Source organism: Acomys minous (genome assembly GCF_964271855.1).
Source record: "Acomys minous genome assembly, chromosome: 7".
Taxonomy (NCBI): domain Eukaryota; kingdom Metazoa; phylum Chordata; class Mammalia; order Rodentia; family Muridae; genus Acomys; species Acomys minous.
Window position 1 is genome coordinate 69449160 of NC_140488.1, and position 4877 is coordinate 69454036.

The window sequence follows — 4877 nt, forward strand, 5'->3', positions numbered from 1 at the left end:
GTGCAAGACCCTATGTTCAACCCCCAGTACAGAAGGAGGAAGAAGAAGAAGAAGAAGAAGAAGAAGAAGAAGAAGAAGAAGAAGAAGAAGAAGAAGAAGAAGAAGAAGAAGAAGAAGAAGAAGGGAAGAGGAGGAGGAGGTAGAGGATGAGGAGGACGGGGAGGAAAAGTTATAAACAGAAAAGTAATTCTATCTCCTACTATTTCCAGACCTGCCTGTCCCTCTGAGGTACTCAGTGCCATGTTCCATCACAGGTTAGTCACTCTAGGGCTTTTTAGCAGACTGGCTTTTCTGAATTTCCTTCTCCTTGATACTGTACAGGGGGTCCACCACCAACTTGTTATGAACAAGCATTAAACTTTTGAAATGCATGACTGTCTTCACTTTCACCTCCAAGGTGGCATCCTCATCACACACAAACTTAGTTCAGGGATGTTGCAGGAAGGCCAACACAGTCCACATATGGTTCATGCCCTCCTCACTGGCTTTGTGCAGAGCAAAAACCTTGTGAGCACCTGTGATGAGGATCATCACCTCTTTAGCATCCATGGCAGTGCCTACACCCACTGTAAGGGCCATGGTGGACACCTTGATGAGATCTCCATCAAAATTCTAGTATTGGCCAGGATGGTGCCCATGGCCAGAGTCTTCACCTGGGTCCTGGACACCAGACTGGAGCCTGGCTGATTGAAGGCAATGTGCCCATAGGGGCCAATTCCTCCAGCAGAGTTCCATCCTGCCTGCAGCCTGAATCTTCTCCTCTAAGGTGTTGCACTGCGCCTGCATGTTAACAGCGTTCCCATCCAGAATGTGGGTGTTTTCAGGGTGGATGCCCATGTCCTTGAAGAAATTATTCCACATGAAGGACTGGTAGCTCTCTCGAGAAAGGCCCATGTACTCTTCCATGTTGAAGGTTTTCTTCAAAGCTGTCAGATACAAATAGCCAAAACACTATGAATGTACATGTATATAATTCCTGATTATTTTATGATTGTTCTTGCTGTAGGTAGTTTATTGCATATATGTGTAATAATATAAATGTATATGTAAAAATATTTAATAAAAATTGTTTTAAAAATATATAAAGGGACAGGTTCCCATTCTTATAGTACTCAATCAGTTTCTGGTAGAAACTAACTAGGGTGTTTCTGATGGGGAGCCCCAGGGTGAAGTACTTGTCAGGCCCTGGGTTAAACTGGATGATGCAGTTCCTAATATACTTGGCTTCCCATTCACTGGCCTGTGAATGTTTCAGGACAATGAGATTTATCTTGTAGCAAACGATTCCATCAACCCGCTTCCCCCCCCCCCCCAGAACTGTACCAGCACCTGCCTTTTTTTAAAGCAGTAACTTAGTGTGTAGTTCAAGCTAGCATACATCTTGCTATGCAGCCCATACATAATCTTGCTTTCCTCCTACATCAGCCTCCTGACCATTAAGATTTCACATGCATGTCACCACATATGGCCCATAACATAATTTTAATGACTGTTTAAAATCATGCCAGATGGTAAGATGTCTTCAATAAGAAATGGCCACCATAGACTTGCTCCCCAATTGGTAGCACTGTATGGAAAGGTCATAGAACATTTAGAAGATGGAGACTTCCTTAAGAAAGTACATCACTGGGTTGGGCTTTGAGGTTTTATATCTTTTCTCTTCTTCCTGTTCCTCTTGCTTCCTGTGTTCAGTTAAAATGTGATCAGTCAGCTTCCTGCTCTTGTCACCTGCTACCATAACTTCCCCACCATTATGGACTCTAGCTCTCTGGAACCATAAGCTAAATGACACTCTTTCTTCTATACATTGCTTTGGGTCATGATATTGTATTACAACAATGAAAATTAATTAAATACAGATGGATATAATACAATTTATTTTATCGCCCTTCCCCCATCATTGGTCATTCATTCTACTTGCAAGTATTTACTGCCAGAGTGCACTCGTATCTTTAATTTTTATTTATATATTACATGTGATTGTATATGTACATGGACCACAGATCAGAGGACAACTTGCAGGAGCCAGTTCTCTCCTTCTACCATGAGGATGATGGGGCTTGAACACAGGTGATCATCAGGCTTAGTGGCAAATGTATTTAAACACTGAGTCATTTCAATGGCCTCAAAATGAACTTTTGTCACAAGCAGTTTTTTCAACTTTAATTCACCAAGGAGTCCTCAAAGTATCATTGCTAATTCAAAATGTATGAATATTTTCAAGTCTTGATAACATTTTGCCAAATTACTTTTAATAAAACAAGTCATATTTTTACATTTCAGTAAAGTCTTAGCAAGGCTGGGCTCCCACATTTTGTCAGTACTCAAAACCACTTCCACATGTGATCTACAGAAAGCTGAACTTCAGGAGGGTGGGGCACTTGAAATTCCTTCTATTAGTCATCCCTCTGTTTGCTATATAATCGTCTAAAGTTCTGTTTTAAATGTTCATATGTTCTGATGGGTAATCTATAGTGCTCCCATGAGGCAAAAACACATCATCATACATTAGTTTATTGATTTGAAAGAGAACACTGGGGTAATGTGACATAAATCAGGTTAGATTGTGAAACATGCATGTATATGAAAAGATGTTAAGTAGATGTGCCCAGATTTTAGTGAAATCTTTCAAAGACAAAGATTGTCATATTTTTATGAATTCCTTAAAAGTTTGAAAAAAGATCTTCCACCACAGAATGAGCACTAATGGAAACTATTACTACAGCAGTTTATGGAGCCTGTTAATTGTCATTAGTTAATCTTTATGATGCTATTAGCAGGCCACTATTGGTAGTCTATGTTTATATGTTAGAAAACTAAGGCTTGAAACTTCTTAGTTAAACAAGGTAAAAATGACTTACCTATGGTCAAACAACCAGTAAGTAGAACCAGCAGAACTTAAAAATCAGTCTATGCTATCCCAAAGCCACATTTCTCTAGTGAATTCTTCTGATTATCTGAAAGAGTAGACAGAAGAAAGAGAGGACACAGACTGTTGGCAGAAGAGAGGCCAGTGTGGCAGCTTCTGTGCAACCAAAACTGAAACAAAGTCAGAAAGAGATAGACACCAGGAAAAACTGGCATGGTGAAAGCTCAAGCTGACTTCTTCCCACGCTTGGATGTTCCCTCTTCTCTGTAACATCATTTTTTAATTACCAGAATTCTCTTGTGCTTCTGTGATGGTTTGAGTACCATCAGAAAGAGGAGTTGAGCATCCTGCTTCAGTCTGTGGTTGGAAGGAATCTGTGTCTATGGCATCCTTAGATACATGTCAAAAATCCAAGTGTAGCCACACTGTGTATCAGGAACTGATGATTCACTGCTGTGGCTTGCCGACTACATAGAATGAAGCTCAGTAATTCTTGGTTAAAGTAAGTTTCATTTTCCAAAGAAAAACAGACTAAATTCCTTTCCCTCAAACACTTCATGTTTCTTGAAGAGTTACAAAGAATTTTAATGAAAACTTGTCTTTCTTGATGGCCTACTAATTGTACTATGAAATTTTTTATACTTATTCCTTCATAAAACATAGTTCTTCATTTTTAAATTTTTCCACATGCCTGAAAATGCAATTTGACTCATGTTTTAATGCCTTGTCTATATTTTTCATGTCTACACGTACATAATTTTCTTGATCATGAGCATAGACATAGACTGTAGAGATGGTTATAAAATATTTCTTATTCCCCAAGCATAAGTATGACTGATGTTATGCTTTCTAGACTCTGCTCTACTGTTCATGAGTCAAGCATTTATTTATTGCAAGTGCCTGGAAATATTACAAACTTCAGTTACTCTAGAATTTAAACACTCAAACTCAGGATCGAATTTCTGTTTTAAACAAATGTTAATAATCAAGTGACTTACATTTGCATTTGACCTCTTTAACTATTTAATAACAGTCAATTAAGGCAGCTTTGCTGGTCCATTCCTCACAGAATGAAAGATATTTAAACTCAATTTCATTTTTATTTGGGGAAGAAAAGGAACAGCAAATTGATTTTGTTAGGTTTATTTATAATTGAATAGATATTTTATTGAGTTCTTATATTCCTAACAGTATGCTAACATTATACTCATATAAGCTTTGCCATAAGACTCTACTTAAATATAATATTTTTCAGATTTTAATGCATTAAATTGTATTTTTCATCATTTTACCTAGAATTTTTACTATATTTTTAGAGAATTTAATTCATTTTTATGCACTTCAAAGTAAGGATACAATTGCATTATAGGATGATTTACTATACCTGTTTCTGCATTTTAGAAACCACACCAAAAAATTAACAGTAAAATTAATAGGAGTCGCTCATAAAATCCCCTGGAAAAGGGGGAGAAAGGATTTGAAGGAGCCAGATGGGTCAAAGACAAGATGAAAACACAGCCTACAGAATCAACTAACCAGGGCCCATAGAGGCTCACAGAGAATGAAAAGACAACCAGGGAACCTGTACATGTCTGACTTAGGTCCTCTGCAGGTATGTTATAGTTGTGTAGCTTGGTGTTCTTGTGGGACTCCTAACAGTGAGATTGGGGTATCTCTGACTCTTTCATCTGTGAATGAGACCCTTTTTCTCCTCCTGGGTTGCCTAACCCAGCCTTAATATAAGGTTATATGCCTGGTCTTATTGCAGTTTGTTATGCTGTGTTCAGTTGATATCTCTGAGAAGCTTGCTCTTTGCTGAAGGGAAACAGAAGAATAGATCTGGGGGGAATTTTGGAAGTAGAGAGGAGGTGTTGGGGAGAAGTAGCAGGAGAGGAGGGAATGAAAACTGTAGTCAAGATATAATATATGAATGAAGAATACAGAAAAAGAAAAAACATAGTTCAAGTCCGCAGAAGAAGAGAAAAATGTGTGTGTGTGTGTGTGTGTG

At 38.2% G+C, this 4877-nt stretch overlaps 1 pseudogene across 1 annotated transcript; it reads right to left on the reverse strand.

Moving 5' to 3' along the window:
• Positions 1 to 264: 264 nt before the first annotated feature.
• LOC311601206 (glucosamine-6-phosphate deaminase 1-like) lies at positions 265 to 2115 on the reverse strand (annotated as a pseudogene). Its single transcript has 3 exons — positions 2044 to 2115; positions 1084 to 1333; positions 265 to 926 (listed from the first exon to the last, which is right to left on the reverse strand). The product of its transcript is annotated as a glucosamine-6-phosphate deaminase 1-like (transcript).
• Positions 2116 to 4877: the final 2762 nt, after the last annotated feature.